Genomic DNA, 18,087 nt, shown 5'->3' with positions numbered 1-18,087 from the left:
ATTCTTCCACTACTCCATTCAGCAGAGTTTGTGTTAAATTACACATATGGCTCACAGCACTTTTACTGCTTATGGTTCAATTAATGTCTTTAACATTTCAAGATTGTCAATTGTGCTTTAGGAGAATAGGGTAAATTGCATTCTGGGTTTCCAGTATAATACTTTTGTTTCAATACTAACACTTTGCCAAGATGTTCAGGATACATATACTCTTACTGTGATTATACTTTCATCAAGCCCATTTCTGTGTATTATCTAATACATTGTTGGATGATGTGTGTGGGAACAAAGTGAAAAGACCTGTTGCAATAAAAATTTTCCCCACTGATATTCTTGACACACCATTTTCCTTCCTTTTCAACAATTCAATAATTATTAATTACAGAGTACTATGTGTAACGTTAATGGCGGGAGGTGTAAGATCTTCCCCGCCCATTAATAGACCTCATGTGGAGGTCTTCCCATTAAGGGAAGCTTGCTTATAGGAAGACTTGCACACCTTTTATTAATAAGCTAATTAGACAATGAGTCAGGTTGTGATGCCTTCTGGCTCTGAGCCTATTAGCTGAAATAGTATATATTCAGAGAGGTGAGCTTTTGCTGTGGGGTCTCACTTATGAGGAAGATGTTGTGATTCCCTGGTCAAGACTCTGAGTGGCTGTATGTTCAGAGCCTTCTGACTCCTCAGAGGTAAAGGCTTTCTCGATTCAGTGGTGGATGTAAAGCTTTGATTTCAGGCAGTTGAGCCCTGTCTGTTGGTCTTTATTTCTCTCCTCTGTATTTCCTGTTTGTATTTCATGTGATTAAAAAAGAAAGACTGTTGACCCCTGAAACAGTTATCTTTCCTTAGTAAAGCAGATCTAAGAACCTGCACTAGCAGCCATCTTGGGTATACCAGTGTGGTTGCCGTTATACTGTGTTAGGTGTTTAGGATAATAAAAAGTTTAATAAGATCTCACTTATCATGGAGCTTATTGTTTATTAAGCATTCCATACAACAAGACTAACAAAAATATTTATTATTGCTAATATGAATCAATCTTATGCTTTTGGATACCAAATAATAAATACAAAGGCCAGATGTTTGAGATGGAAATTACATTTCATGACTCACCACTAACATTTTTCATTAAATCTCATGTAAAAAAGATGAGAATTTTTGTGTTACAAATTTTCCTTTCTTTTTTACTCCTTTCAAGATTTAGTATGCGAGGATGACAAAATTGGAGGTGTTTCAACTGAGTATGCAGCTGTATCCATATGCTATAGATGTATTTTGGGGGGACCCAAGAGGGTCACTACTCACCAGTCAGGGTTCTGGATATTGGGATCAGATAATAGCAGTGTGGAGTCAATTGAGAGTGAAGTAAGAAGTCATTTGTTCTGGCCAAGTGGGGGTAGATGCCAAGATGGAAAAACTCTACAATGACCTTGATTTCAGAGGTTCCTTATATGCAAATTTTCAATGTAACAATCATAAGCTAAATATTATTCAGTGCAACATTGTGTGAAACAAAGGAAAGAAAGATGGCTATTCACTAAATATAGGTAAATATATACAAATCACATTCTTTTTATTTATTTATTTGTTATTTAGTTTTCAGCATTGATTTTCACAAGAGTTTGAATCACTAATTTTCTCCCCATTTCTTCCCTCCCCCCACTCCAGGATGGCGTATATTCTGGTTGCCTTGTTCCCCAGTCAGCCCTCCCTTCTGTCACCCCACTCCCCTCCCATCCCCTTTTCCCTTCCTTTCTTGTAGGGCAAGATAAATTTCTACACCCCATTGCTTGTGTATCTTATTTTCTAGTTGCATGCAAAAATGCTTTTTTTTTTGTTTTTGAACATCTGTTTTTAAAACTTTGAGTTCCAAATTCTCTCCCCTCTTCCCTTCCCACCCACCCTCCCTAAGAAGTCAAGCAATTCAACATAGGCCACATGCTTATCATTATGTATACTCGTGTTGTGAAAGACTAACTATAGTTTGCTCCTTCCTAACCTATCTGCCTTTATTGAATTTTCTCCCTTGGCCCTATCCTCTTTTGAAAGCGTTTGTTTTTGATTACTTCCACCCCCATCTGCCCTCCCTTCTATCACCCCCCCTTTCTTTTATCTTCTTCCTCCTTTTTTCCTGTGGGGTAAGATACCCAAATGAGTATGTATGGTATTTCCTCCTCAGGTCAAATTTGATGAGAGCAAGATTCACACATTCCCCCTCACCTGCCTTCTCTTCTCTTCCTACAGAACTGCTTTTTCTTCCCACTTTTATGTGAGATAATTTACCCCATTCTATCTCTCCCTGTCTCCCTCTTTCAATAGATTCCTCTCTCATCATTCTTGTGTTTGAAAGTCAAATTTTCTATTCAGCCCTGGTCTTTTCACTGAGAAAGCTTGAAAGTTCTCTAATTTATTGAAAATCCATATTTTGCCTTGGAGCATGATACTCAGTTTTGATGGGTAGGTGATTCTAGGTTTTAATCCTAACTCCATTGACCTCCGGAATATCGTATTCCAAGCCCTTCGATCTCTTAATGTAGAAGCTGCTAGATCTTCGTTTATTCTGATTGGGTTTCCACAATCCTCAAATTGTTTCTTTCTGGCTGCTTGCAATATTTTCTCCTTGATCTGAAAGCTCTGGAATTTGGCCACAATATTCCTAGGAGATTTCTTTTTGGGATCTATTTGAGGAGGCGATCGATGGATTCTTTCAATTTCTATTTTGCCCTGTGGCTCTAGAATATCAGGGCAGTTCTCCTTGATAATTTCTTGAAAGATGATATCTAGGCTCTTTTTTTGATCATGGCTTTCAGGTAGTCCAATCATTTTTAAATTATCTCTCCTGGATCAATTTTCCAGGTCAATGGTTTTTCCAATGAGATATTTCACATTGTCTTCCATTTTTTCATTCCTTTGGTTCTGTTTTATAATATCTTGATTTCTCATAAAGTCACTAGCTTCCACTTGCTCCAATCTAATTTTTAGGGTAGTATTTTCTTCAGTGGTCTTTTGGACCTCCTTCTACATTTGGCTAATTCTGCCTTTCAAGGCATTCTTCTCCTCATTGGCTTTTTGGAGCTCTATTTTTTAGAGTCTATTTTTTAGAGTCTATTTTTTAGAGTCTATTTTTTGGAGTCTATTTTTGGAGTCTATTTTTTAAGGTGTTTTTTTCTTCAGTATATTTTTCAGTATTTATTTGGGTCTCCTTTAGCAAGTCATTGACATGTTTTTCATGGTTTTCTCGCATCCTTCTCATTTCTCTTCCCAATTTTTCCTCTACTTCTCTAACTTGCTTTTCCAAATCCTTTTTGAGTGCTTCCGTGGCCTGAGACCAGTTCATGTTTTTCTTGGAGGTTTTTGATGTGGGCTCTTTGACTTTGTTGACTTCTTCTGGCTGTATGTTTTGGTCTTCTTTGTCACCAAAGAAAGATTCCAGAGTCTGAGACTGAATCTGGGTGTGTTTTCACTGCCTGGCCATATTCCCAGCCAACTAACTCGACCCTTGAGTTTTTCAGCCGGGTATGACTGCTTGTAGAGTTAAGAGAACTACATTCCAAGCCAGGGGGGATGTGCCGGCTCTGCCACACAAGCACTCCTACTTCCCCAAGAACCCCCAACCCGGACTGGACTTAGATCTTCAGCAGGCTCTGCACTCCTGCTCTGATCTGCCACTTAATTCCTCCCACCAGGTGGGCCTGGGACTGGAAGCAACTGCAGCAGTAGTTCTGTAGCTGCCCCACCTCCTCTGCCCTGGGGCGGTAGCCAAACTGCGAACTCCTTCCACTCCCACAGCTTTTCCCACTAACCTTCTCTGTTGTCTTTGGTGTTTGTTGGTTGAGAAGTCTGGTAACTGCTGCAGCTCACTGATTGAGGGCACTAGGGCACGCTCCTCCTGGCTCCTGGTCTGGTTGGTCTGAGCTGCCCATGCTGGGCTCTGCTCCCCTCCCAGCTCCGTGTGGGATAGACCTCACCCAGAGAACATCCAGGCTGTCCTGGGCTAGAGCCCTGCTTCCCTCCACTATTTTGTGGGTTCTGCAGATCTTCTCTGTTGTCTTTGGTGTTTGTGGGTTGAGAAGTCTGGCAACTCCCACAGCTCACTGATTCAGGGCGCTAGTGCCTGCTCCACCCGACTCCTGGTCTGGTTGGTCCCTGCAGCCCGTTCTGGGCTCTGCTCCACTCTGCTCCAACCCAGCTCCATGCGCGAAAGATGTCACCCAGCAACTGTCCAGGCTGTCCTGGGCTGGAGCCCTGCTTCCCTCTGCTGTTTTGTGGGTTCTGCAGTTCTAGAATTGATTCAGAGCCATTCTTTATAGGTTTTGGAGTGACTTGGCGGGGAGCTCATGCTAGTCCCTGCTTTTCAGCTGCCATCTTGGCTCCACCCCCTACAAATCTTATTCTTGGAGGAAAAAGTATATTATTAGTTACAGGAATTAGATAAGGGAATTATTGTCTGAGTAGAGATAGTATTACTAAATCAAAGAAATCTGCCCTTTGGGCCACATGGAGAGAACAACTTTCTTTGGACTCTGGAATACTCCACCTACAATGGTTAAGTCTTTTTGTACCATTAAGAGGCAAAAAGGAGACACTGAAGGACACTAGCTGTTGCAGCTGGTCCTGTGGTTCATTTACAAGGTGGAGTCAGCATGCATTAAAGCAGGCTCTTTCTAAGGAAGGAAGGGGTCTATGTGTGTTACATAAACATTTCCAGGAAGTTCATGGTGAAATCACTATCTGAGGGTCATCTGGGGAGTATAAGTTTGTACATTCTCCTACAATGTGTGGATAAACCTAAAAGATCACTTTGCTGATCCTATTTATGTATGCTAATTGGTGACTTTATATTTGTCAGAAGAATACTATACTTGGCTCTACATGTTTCTACTAGATGCCAAGAATCTGCTCTTCTTCAAGCTGAAAAAAATGTATTCATTATCCTTAAGAAAATATAGACCCAAATAGTCCATTAAATAGTGTCTGCTATGGGAGGTAGGCATCTGGCAGTCTACTAGTGCCTGGAAGGGAGCATGTGCAACTCCTTCATTGTATGAAGGCCAGTGGGTTACTTTCTTAGCACGAAATCTAAAGCAAAAGCTTATGTGAAAGTAGTGCATGAAAAGAGGGAAAAGGCAACGTGACCCATACAGTAAACCTGATAACAAAGAATTTTTTTAAGAGAAAATGTTTATGTTAATTCTGTTTATTTTCATTTTCTCTTAAAAAGAGTAGGAGAGGGTACATTTGCAGAGAACATATGACCAGGGAACATGCATGGATATCTAAAACAGAGAAAGGATACATCATCAGAGAGCAGAGATAGAGTATATACACAGAGAGAAGAGACACTTGTATTAAGGAAACATACATGAAAGGTTACATACATCAGGAACCTGTGTATCAAAGTACATGTGTGAAGGATGCACATGAAGCCAGGGCAATTCAAACTTTTGATGCTGCAGAGACCCTGAAGGTCTTGAGTGAGTCTTTTTAATGCCTTTCCTACCTCTTTGTCATGTCTGTAGCTCTTCCCCAACCCTCAGATATTATTAGAAAGGAATCTGGAATTTTATTATTGATATAATTAGTGTAAGGTCTATGATAGACATGCTAACAATTCACTAGTTGTTAATATAAATTATAGGGGAAAACTGGCCTTGCAACCAGAAGAACTGGGTTCCCTTTGTTAGTATGGGTTCCAGTATTGACTATCTTTGTTTCCTTGGATAAATGATTTAATATATTCAAATTTCATAGCCTTCCTGTGTTAAATGGCTTTAATATGATTTATAGTATTTGTTTGAAAGGATTATTGTGAGATTTAAGTGAGATAGTTATATAAAGCATTTAATAACACTAAAATGATGAATAAATGTGAGCTATTATTTACAGGACTTCACAGCTAATGAACATTTATAAATGCATATTTAATTAATTTATCATAGTGATGGAAAAATATTTTCCTTATTTAAGCAGCAAATAGCTCTAGAGTACCCCCAATCTTCTGCTGATCTAGAACTAATTTTTGGATTCTAAATGGAATGTATATCAGTATGCAAAGTCACATAGCTAGTATGGTTGGAACTCATGTCTTTTGACTTAAAGTCTAGAGAGCTCTCCCTGATTAATAGGATAAGAGAAGACAACTCATTAACACACAATTCAGCTATCCTGAAGAGAATAAACTAGTCACTAGCTTATGCTTATTTCCTTTTATTTAACTCAATTTTGCCTCTTTGCATCTTCCAACCTGGTGATCTTGGTTCTGCCCTATGGGCCCAAACAGAACAATTTAATTCATTCTCTAGATGACAGCCCTCCAAATGTTTGAAGAGAGCTATCATGATGACATCACCCCCTCTCCCCTCAGCAGAACCCCCTTTTCCCCCTCATTACTGAGTTTTATCTTCTCTATGTTAATGTATGCCATGGACTCAAGGCCCTGCATAGTCAGGGTTGCCATTCTCTGGACAGTCTTAAAATTACTAATGTCCTCCTTACTATGCTGTGCAAGAATTCAATACAATGCTTTAGACAAAATCTGATGAGAGCAGAGTATAGTTGGACTATTCACCTCCTTATTCCTGAAAGCTACGACTCTTTAAAACTGGCCAAAATGTTCATAAGTTTTTTTTGGCTGCCATGTAATCCTGACAATTCATACTGAACTTGCCAACCTCTAAAAAACCTTAGATATTTTTCAGATAAAATGGAAACCATGTTTTCCCCATCTGTACTTGTGAGGCTGATTTTTTTGGTACCAGTGTATAAAAATTCACATTAGCCCTAATGAAGTCTGTCTTGTTAGATTCAGCTCAGTGTTCTATCATGTCAAGAGCTTTTTGGTTCCTGATTCAATTTTTCAGTTGGTTAGCTATTCATTCAAATTTTATATCATCTGCAAATTTGAAGAACATACTGTTTATGTATTTAGCCAAGTCATTGACAAAAAGCAGCACTAAATAGCACAGGACCAAGAACATATTTGGGGGGCACTCCACTGGACATCTCCTGACACAGTGACATTGACTGATTAATAGTTATTTTGGGTCTGTCCATTCAATCAGCTTTGAATCCATCTAGTTATGCAATCAGGGCAACTAGAAGGCGTAGTGGACAAAACACTGGGACTGGAGTCAGGAACACCCGAGTTCAAATCCAGTCTCAGACACTCACCAGCACCCTAGGCAAGTCACTTCAATTCTGTTTACCTTATCCACTGGAAAAGGAAATGGCAAACAACTCCAGAATCTCCACCAAGAAAACCTCATGGACAGTATTGACATGTTATGGCCCGTGGGGTCATGAAGGGTCAGATATGACTGAATGACTAAACAATGTTATCAACTCTTCTGCACATTTCCTCCATCTTTTTCACAAAATAGTATGAGATATTTTATCAGAAATGCCCCTAAAATTCATCCACAGTATATTGAGTATTCCCCTCATAGAAAATAACAGATAATTTGCTTATGAAGTACTTCATATTTTTCTCTCATTCAATTCTTACAAGACTGTGAAGTAGTTTCTCTTATTATTCACCATTTTCATATGAGGAAAGCTATATCTTTGGAGATGTTTTATGAGTTACCCAGGGTCAAACATTAAGTAAGTGTCTGAGATAGGAAATTAATTCATGTCTAACTGATTCCAATTTGGGTTATTTTGAAATGATCTGTTCTTTTTTATTCTGAATGTGATGAACACCAAGTTTTTTTCATATTCAAAGTAGAAGAGGAAGAGACTTGTATGTCAAACTTCTATTCTCTAATATACACAGCTTGCCTTTTCTTTTAAGCTTATTCAACATGTAAATTCAACATGTAAGTTTTAAAGTTGTCCTGCTTATCTGTTTTTACCTCTGAACTTTTCTTCTGTTTTCTTCTCACTTTCTAAAAGTGTTGCATTGACCTCTTCCTCCCTCCATTCCTTCCTTCCTTCCTTCTTTCTTTCCTTCCTTCCTTCCTTCTTTCTTTCTTTTCTGCCTCTTTATTGTTGGTATCCTTCTACTCCAACTATTCCCCCAATTGGCAAAAAAGAAAAGAAAAGAAAAAGTCCTGATAATAAATATTTACAGGCAAGCAAAACAAATCCCCTCACTGTCCATTTACAACAATTTATATCTCATTTTGTATCAGCTTTATACCAAGAGGTGGGGACCATCATTTGTCTTACAGAGTAATGATTAATCATTGTGTGGCCAAAGTTCCAGTCTTTCAAAATTATTTTTATAATGTTGTTGATAATGTATAAATTGTTCTACTTTTCTGCTCATTTCTCTCTGTATCAGTTCATGTAAGTTTTCCAATGATTCTTTGAAAGCATCCCTTTTGCAATTTTTATAACTCAATGGAATTTCATTACATTCATATATTTGTTCAGCCATTTCTCAATTGGTGGATACTCTTTTAGTTTTCAGTTCTTTTCTATAGCAAAAATTGCTGTAAACATATGGATCTTTTGCTTATTTCTGTTAGAAGCTTAGTAGTCATATCACTAGATCAGGATATCCATAACTGAGTGAACTTTTGGTCGTAGTAAGAAATTGCTTTCCAGAATGGTTGTACTACCAGCAGTGCACTGATGTATCTGTTTTTCCTCATCCCATTCAACATTTATCATTTTTCCTTTTCCCTACCTTTACCAAATTGAGGTGTGTGAGGTAGAAGCCCAGAGTTGCTTTAATTTTCATTTTTTAAATTGTTCCTTAGTGACTTGGAGAATTTTTTAATATGGTTTTGTTAGTTTAGATTACTTCCTTTTAAAAGTGCCTTTTGGGGTGGTTAAGTGGCACAGTTGATAGAGCACCAGCCCTGGAATCAGGAGGACCTGAGTTCAAATCTGACCTCAGACACTTGGCACTTACTAGCTGTGTGACATTGGGCAAGTCATTTAACCCCAATTGCCTTGCCTTCCCCCCTCCAAAAAAGTGCCTTTTCAAGGCCCCATTTCTCAAATATGTAGAGAACTGAGTCTCTATAAATATACACAGTTATACCCCAATTGATGAATGGTCAAAGGATATGACAGGCAGTTTTCAGACGAAGAAATCAAAGGTATCTATAGTCATATGAAAAAATACTCTAAATCACTATTAATTAGAGAAATGCAAATTAAAACAACTCTGAGGTGCCACCTCACACCTATCAAATTGACTAATATGACAAAGTATGAAAATGATGGATGTTGGAGGGGAGGTGGGAAAATTGGGACACTAATGCACTGTTGGTGGAGCTGTGAACTGATCCAGCCGTTCTGGAGAAAAATTTGGAACTGTGCTGAAAGGGCTATAAAACTGTGCATACCCTTTGATCTAGCAATACCACTGCTAGGTCTGTATCCCAAAGTGATCATTAATAGGACCTATTTGTATCAAAATATTTATAGCTGTTCTTTTTGTGGTGGCAAAGAATTGGAAATCAAAGGGATGCCCATCAAATGAGGAATGGCTGAACAAGTTGTGGTATATGAATGCAATGGAATACTATTGTGCTATAAGAAATGACAAGCAGGATGATTTCAGAAAAACCTGGACCTACATGAATTATGCAAAGTGAAGCGAGCAGAATCAGGAGAATGTTGTTCTCAGGAACAGCAATAGTGTATAATGAAGAATTGTGAATGAGTTAGGTGTTCTGAGCAACATAATGATCCAAGACAATCCCAAAGGACTAATGATAAAGCATGCTATCTACCTCCAGAGAAAGAGCTGATATGATTTGAATGCAGACTTAAGCATGCTATTTTCACTTTCTTTCATTCTTTTTCTTTTATTTGAGTCTTCTTGTACAAAGGGACCAATAGAGAAATGTTTTACTGATTGCACTTGTATAATCTATATCTGATTGCTCACTGTCTCAGTAAGTGGGAGGGGAGGGAGGGATAGAATTTGGAACTCAAAAGGTTAAAAAATGTTAAAAATTGCTTTAACATGTAATTGGGGAAAATAAAATATATTTTCAGAGATAGTAATAAATACATCCCAATTGACAAATAAATCTAGTTTACTCTCTCCTACCACTGCACTCACTATCTTGGGCACATAATTACAAATCTTATAGGGAGAATATGAATGAGGAAAGTCCATTTGTTCAGGTACCAAACAAGCATGATCTACGTATTTTGTTGCTCTCTTTTTGTCTCATGAACTAACCAAAACAATTTCTTTATGAATGTAGCTTCTGTGGTGAATGAATATTTTCTCTGCTAATTACATGAGTGGGCATGACATTTTGACCAAATTAGAAAAAGAACAGGGTGAAATCTCTGATTCTTAGCTTCCAACCTGTTTATATGTTGAGCTTATGGTTAGCAATCACGTTTTCAACTTCTGTCAATGATCAGGTAAATTACATTTTGTCCTATAATCATAAAATAGCTCTGTTTCTATGTTTCTCCAGTTTTAATCTAAATTTATCCAGTCTTTCAATTCTTCATATCTAAATCACCGAAGCAAACTGTGTTCTCTATTCACTCTAGCACACTGTGGCTTGTCACTTTCAAAATGAGCAACTCCTTTCAGATCTCTGAGTTAGAAACTGCTTCTATTAGGAATCTGAACAAACCTATGTCCCAAAGAAGCAAATTGTCAAAGTAGAAAACTTGGCAACTGGTTTTTGCAGGAACAGATGTATGCCCCAGATAAGTAAATTGTCACTCCCTTACACTTATGTTCAGCTAAAAATCTGCCTTCCTGTTGCTTGTGCCCAAAGATTCTAGTTCTTCCCTCCACTGCCAAGTAGGACAAACCAAATCCCTCTTCCATGTGGCAGTGCCTCAAATAATTGAAAACAGCGATCATATCTTCCCAGAGATTTCTGTCCCGAGTAAACATTCTCAAGTACTTCAAAATGTAATTTCATGACATAATTCCCAGTCCCCTCCTCCTGATCATGGTTGTCCTCCTTTGGATACACTTCAGCTTATCTCCTTTCTTTCTAAAATGTAATGTCTAGAACTGAATGCAATACTCCATATGTGGCTTGATCTAGGTAGAGGACAGAAGAGTTCTGTCTATTGTGCTGGATGCATTGGTTTCATTAACTCAGTCTTAGGATTGAAGTAGTTGTTTTGTCTGCCATACCACCTTCATGTTTGCTATATGGAGTTTGCAACATTCTGAGGATCCACTAGTTTTTTTTCACATTGAATGTTGTCTTTATACTTCCTACTTATTCTGTTCTTATTTAGTTGATTTTTAAAATCTTAAGTGCGACACTTTATATTTACGTTTGTGTTTTTAAAAAATTATATTCTAATTTGTTCCTGTCCTGAGATTTTTGTCATGAAAGCCCTCTTGGAGGAGGTGGCACTTAGAGACTGGAACAGAGTTAAGGGTTCCAAAAAGAGGAGGAGAGGAGCATGAGCATTTTAGCCATGGATACTAACCTGTACAATGACTTGGAGATGGCAGATGCCAAGTCACATACAGGAAAAGCAAATAGGTCAGTCTGACTTAGAACATGGAGTACATGAGTGGGAATGATAGATAATTAGCCTGGAAAGATGGGCTGGAACCAGATGGTGAATGGCTTTAAATGTCAAACAGGAGAATTTGCCTTTATCTTAAAGGTAATAGCCACTAAAACTTCTTGAGCGGAGGAATAGCATGATCGGTCTTGTGCTTTAGGTTTATGTGAACGGAGAGGAGAGGCAAAACTTGCTAAAGGGAGATCAATGAGAAATGATGAGAGTCTAGATTATTGTGGTTGTGTTTTTAATACTAAGCAGAAAAATGTGAGAGATGTTGAGGAGTTACAATCTTCAAGTCCTGGCAAATCATTAGGGGTTAGGTGGTGATTCCTAGGCTATAAATGACAATTCCCTTCATAGAAACATACATTAGGAGGAGAATTTAGCAGAGAAAATTATGAGTGTTTTGCATGTGACTAATCTGGTTGTGCACAAAAGACCATCAAAAAATCTGAATCCTTGTCTTCTCTTCAAGACTCAGGTAATGAGTGTTTGTATATCAGCATTGTGGTTGTTGGCCCGTGTGAATTCATAGGGGCAGGAAATAGAATGTTGAATTAAAAGAACAACTAGCTGGCCAATTTGGCTTGCCTATAGACAATGCAAAGGAGAATATTTAAAAAATTGGCTGGAGAGGCAGTTGAGCAGAGGCACAGAATGTGAAGGGAGTGGGAGGGCAGGGCTGAGCAGTGTGATTATTAGAAAACCTTCAAGAAACCTGCTTGGTTAATGTAGAGGGATTTTCTAACTTTACCTTAAGTTAGGATGCCCTAACTGAAACAAAACAAACAAAAAATCCCCTCTGGCCTTCAGGGAAGCCAAGAAAGCAAATCTAGAATAGAAGAGAGCGGGAATTAGACAGGTGGTAATGGTTTTGATGATGACACTAACAAGTGCTGGCTTAGTAAGAAAGTCAAAAAGGGAGGCCCAACATCATGGGTAAATATTGCACAGTAACTTAGAGACTATATAATTCAAACTTATTTTGAAAATGAGTAAACTGAGGTTGAAAATTGCCCAAATCAGCAAAGAAGTCCTCTGTCTCTAAATCCAGTGACTTTTCTCATATATTATGTGTCTAAAGTCCTTCAAATGAAAGTAATCTAATGTTCATTAATTTGAAATTTGGGAGTGCACTTTTATTTCTAGTATGATATTTTCAGCTAAGATTTTATTATTATTAAATTTTACTGTTTTGTGATTTGATCACATGGAAGAGGTCCCAGGAAGGAATTTTCTCAAGTGATGAAGATCAGAACTTTCTCTGAAACTTAAATTTATTGAGAGTTGTCTTGGGCCCTGAGGCACCGAGAGGTTGTGACTTGCCCAGGGTCAGGCCCCTTCAGTTGAGTAATATGCTTCATTTTTTTCTAATACAAACTCCAGAATTACAAATATGAATAGCATAATATGAATATTAATTCCTCTGGCCTTGGAGTAGACAAACTTGAGTTTTAGTTAGTTTTTTTTTTGAGTTTTAGTTTTAATTCAAACTTAGAAACTGCATTATCTTGGTCAGATCACATTAACATATTGATCTTCAATTTTTATTTGTAAAATTTGATAATGAAATCTTCTCTGTTGATATGCAGGTTGTAGTGGGGACTAGATAACAATTGCAAATATACCTTGGGACCTATAAAGCACAATGCAAAGTTAAAGTCATTATCATCACAATTTTGCTGAAAAATTGAGCAAGATATGTTGAAATTATTGATTTACTCAGTTTTGATGGATGAAAGAATGTTAGAACTGGAAGGGATTTTAGTTGGAGACCATCTAATCTAATCTCTTCATGTGACATATAAAGAAAGTGAGCCCTTAAGAGTTGAGATGACTTTTCCAAGGTTACACAGCTTGTTAGTGACGTAATAGAAACTAAACCAGGTCTTCTTACATATAGGCAGGTATTTCCACAGTATGTAACCACCTCATCAGTATCCAGTTAGTAGGAAAACTGAGATTAGATCCCAAAGCCCCCAGGATTCACTTTGGCATCAGTCTCTTCTAGGATAAAACTGATCCCCTCTCTTATTGCAATATGAAGCTAGTCTATAATTAAGATACATGCATTTAAAGACAAAAAAAGCAGGAGCTTGGGGTACTTGTGATAGAAGTTTTAAAGATAGAATGGGAGAAAGATGATGTGGTCTTAATTTCTACACAGTATAGAGCCATCTGGTTTCTACAGAGCTTTGGCATACAGGTTTGGATCATGTGTTTTTTATTCCTCTCCAGGAGAAAGGTCAGCTCACTATGGATCCAGTATATTTGCTTTTCTGGCATTTTTTTCTGAAAGAAAACAATATTTTTTTTTCTCTAGGACTATATAGGGTGAAACTGTACAATTTTTGCAATTTATTGTCTACTTAGTTCTTCTTTAAATCTGTATTTTTCATTTTAAAATGAGTTTAAGAATTATATTCTTATTTAAAAAATGCTATCTTTGCCCTTTGTGAGAATTATTACAAAAATGAAGTTTTTTTGGAACACAAGCCTGTCTTCACATGATTTATATGTGGATCATTTCAAACTACAATTCAACAGCTATAATTATCACATTACTGGCAATTCTAGATTTGGTTTTGGGAGGTCTAAGATCAAATCCTTGTTCTGCCATTTAAGCTCTCCTATTCCGTAAAATGAGAGGGTTCAGACTGGATAATGTCTAAGATCTCTAACAACTTTATATCCTATTATGTATTGAGGCTCTGGTGCAATGTTTTAATCTCATTTTCTTTAAATTCCATGTTGTTTTGTGCCTTTTGAAATCTTTTATATAGAATAGTTGTATGTTACAGCAGGTAGTTTCTGCAGTAATAAATTATAGTCATACTGAGAGTGTCTTTGTTCTGTGCCTATTTACTGAAAACCTGTGCAACACAAATGGCCCTTGTTTTAGCCAAACACCAGAGTTTGGGTGTATATAATCTATTTTCTTAATTATTTTGGTCAGATGTTGATGAACAGGTGAATTTTGTTATGGGTTATAGTCTTTTAAAAATTCTTTCTGGAGAAAATAGATGTAATTAGTACAACAAAATGAGAGTTTTTATTGGGAATTAAATCTCACTGCAATGAGTATAAAATGTGATCTCTCTGTTGGATGTAGAAGAATGGCACATTCCCATTACCTATAGTACATCTTATGCTTTTTCCTTGTGTACTATTTCCTTCAGAGACAACCAACATAATATGTGATTCAATATGTTGTGAAACCTCTTTTCTCCTAGAAAAGAAACTGATTGATTACCTACCAAGATGCCTTTTCCTGGAGCCATAATTGTTTTTTTTTCTTCTTAGCAGCCAAAACAGAGAAGATTCTGGGTCATTCTTTCCTCCCATATTTTTAGAATAGAAAATGGACGATGCCCTAAAGGGATTTAATCCACAAAGATCTCAGACCACCAGGAACAGAAAAATTGCTACTGGCTAATTAATATGTGTTGCAATCCAGGCACACCACATTTAAGTCCCCTTCAGATAGACAAGTGCTTCATCTGCTGTACCCCTAGAAATGGCTAGATATCATAGTGTGCAGTGGGATAAGAAACCAAGGAAGAATGGATTTGCTAGAGGATCTGGCAAGTAAGTGACTTTCCATCTGTTAAAAAAAAGAGGGCTATTGAATCCCCTTGGGAAGTCTCAATCAGCTCAGAAGTGTGTTTATTTTTAGGGAATCATGTGATCCTTAAACCATAAGCATCCTTTGCTTTTGGCTTTTTCTGCAGACTCAGACTGTTGTGGACAGTATCCCAAGCATAGACAATCTGTGATTTTGGATGCTGACTCAACACTAAGAAAGCCAGGAATATACACACTGTGCATTTAGTAAAGGAGCATACCAGGGAATTAGAGGAATTGCACAAATTTTCCATAACCAAGACTGAAAATGTGGAATCTTGCTTAAGATAAGAGGAACTTAGTGCTGCTCCCTTGCAACAGGGTTGCAAACAAACACGAATAGCTAGGCTATGTCCATAGTTATACTTATATGGATTTAGAGATCGGTCTGTTAATCTATGCTTTGAGTACTGAGCTTTTTATTATGCTTACTATTTAGTGAGAGGCAGGCTTGAAGCCCTGATAGAGGCCCTACTTACTCAGATCAAGAAAGAGAAGGTATATAGTTCTAACTCTGACATATTTTATGTCAAGTCGTTTAAGGTCCCAATGACAGACAACTCTCTAAGACAAATTGCAGGGTAGCTGCCAATTTGTGTTGGGAGAGGGTACTTCCTCACCATCATTGATATGCAGGAGTTCTTAACCTGGGTCCCATGAACTTAAAAAATGTTTTGATAACTGTATTCCAATATAATTAGCTTCCTTTGTAATCTTTCCACAGGTTTCACCTGAATACCAAAGTCACCAATATGAAAGGGTATTAAGATATGGTTAAAAAAAGCAAACAAACAAAACCTCAGTGAGTTAGGAAAAGCACATATGTATTTTAAAAGACCCATATAAAGGATTTATTATTGTACAGGGTGTCCCAAAAGTCTTACTGCAGTTTCATCTGTGAAAGCTATTGAAGCTTTCACAGATGAAACTATGCTAAGACAATTAAACGTTTCAATAGCTTAAATTTCACTAAGACTATTAGGACACTATGTATTTCCTTTTGCCGTGAATTAATTTGTACCTAGACTTAGGAAAACCTAAGTTCCAATGCCTCAGAAGTTTACCTAGCTATGTGACCCTGGGAAAATTACTTAAATTTGTGTTTGCTTCACTTTCCTCATCTATAATAATGGGGATTAAAAATAGCACTTATCTCCCAGGTTTGTCATAAGGATAAAATGAGATAATATAATAATAATAGCTAACACTTACATGTACCAGGCTCTGTGCTGTGTTTTACAATAATTATCTCATTTGATAACTTTAAAGCACTATAATAAATGTTTATTATTATTGTTGTTACTACTATTACTACTACTACTACTTCTGATCTAATCTTTAGGCTGCTCTCTTCTCCTGTCCCTACTCAAGAAGAAAATGATCTGGGGACATTCTCGTGTTGTTTGACTCTAAATGGGCGATTCAGAGACAAAGTGGCATTGATACTGAAATCACTCATATGTAGCCACTTAATAATTGAGAATAGTAATAACAGCTAACATTTATATAGCACTTTGTGCTAGGCACTTTGCTAAGTGTGTAACAACAATTTTGCTAGCAGCTACTGTGGTGGTGTAAGACCAACAATAACCAGCACACAGAGGGCTGCCAACACCGGCTCTTTGAATTGCTTTTCTAAGGAAAGTAACTTTAATGGGTTAATAATCTCATTTTAATCAAACATACATATATCATTTACTTAGTTCAGGGGAAAAAGCAGTAGTAGTAGCCCCTGAACTTCAAGGCGAATAAGAGAAATTACAAACATCAACAGACAGACCTTGTCTGATTCAAATAACAATTCAAAGTTACCAGAGAAGCACCAATATCTATCTGTCTGGGTTATGAAGCTGGAGGGGGGGGGTGGGATCAATGGCTAGCCCAGAGTCTTGTCAATGAGTGTACCCCCAAAAGTCAAATGCCAACCTTGGATCTTATATACCTGTTTCAGGGCCCTGCGACACCTGAGGCTCACCATTTAGAGTGTGAGAATTCAGTGTGGGAAAGCTCCAACCACCAGCACCACTCCTATACAATTCAATGACTTTTGATTGTCTTAGTGCTGAGAAACACTCCAAGACAAAAAAGATCCCACCCGTTACTTCCCATTACAAAGTGCTTTACAACCGTTACCTCATTTGATCCTCATAACAAACCTGGGAGGTGGGAGCTATTATAATTCCTATTTTACAGATGAAGAAACTAAGGCAAACAGAGGTTAAATGACTTGCCCAGGGTGTCACACAGCTAGTAAGTGTCTGAGGCTGTATTTGAACTCCAGGTTTTGCTGTGTTTAATGAACTAGAGATGAGGGATAAATTAATGGTCTTTCAGGCCATTTCCTGTATAAGGGTATACTTGAAACCAGGTCATTTTATCTCTGATATTTTAACTAGGTAAAACACTTTTTGTTTGTATCAAACAATCAGAACTGAGTATCAACAGGGCCTGTGAACCTCCTTGAATAAATCAAAACCATTGTGTGAGAGATTGCTCAAGCCCTAAGCAATTTGTATGAAATAGAAAAGCTATGGGGGCAGAGACAGATGCGGGCGGGGGGGGGGGGGGGCCCGCAGATTCTGAGGTTTAGATTCAAGAGATTGAAGCAGGCCTGACATTTCCAGCACATTAAAAAAAAACCCAGTATTTTATTTTCTAATTACATATCAAGAAAACTTTTAGCATTCATTTTTACAAGATTTTGAGTTTCAAATTTTTCTCCCTCCCTCCTCTCCCCTCTTCCAAAAATGGTAGGCAATTTGATACAGGCTATACATGTGCTATCACATGTAAAACATATTTCCATATTAGTCACAGTGAAAGAAGAAACAGGTCAAAAGGGTCAAAAACCCATGAAAAAGAATAAAGCAAGTGAAAAAAAAATTTTGATGTGCATTCAGAGTCCATCAGTTCTTTATCTGGATGTGAAGAACATTTTCCTTTGTGAGTCATTTGTACTTGCTTTGGATCACTGTGTTGCTGAGAAGAGCTGAGTC

The sequence above is a fragment of the Trichosurus vulpecula genome, chromosome 1, assembly GCF_011100635.1.
Source record: "Trichosurus vulpecula isolate mTriVul1 chromosome 1, mTriVul1.pri, whole genome shotgun sequence".
Classification (NCBI taxonomy): Eukaryota; Metazoa; Chordata; class Mammalia; order Diprotodontia; family Phalangeridae; genus Trichosurus; species Trichosurus vulpecula.
This window is presented reverse-complemented; position numbering follows the sequence as displayed.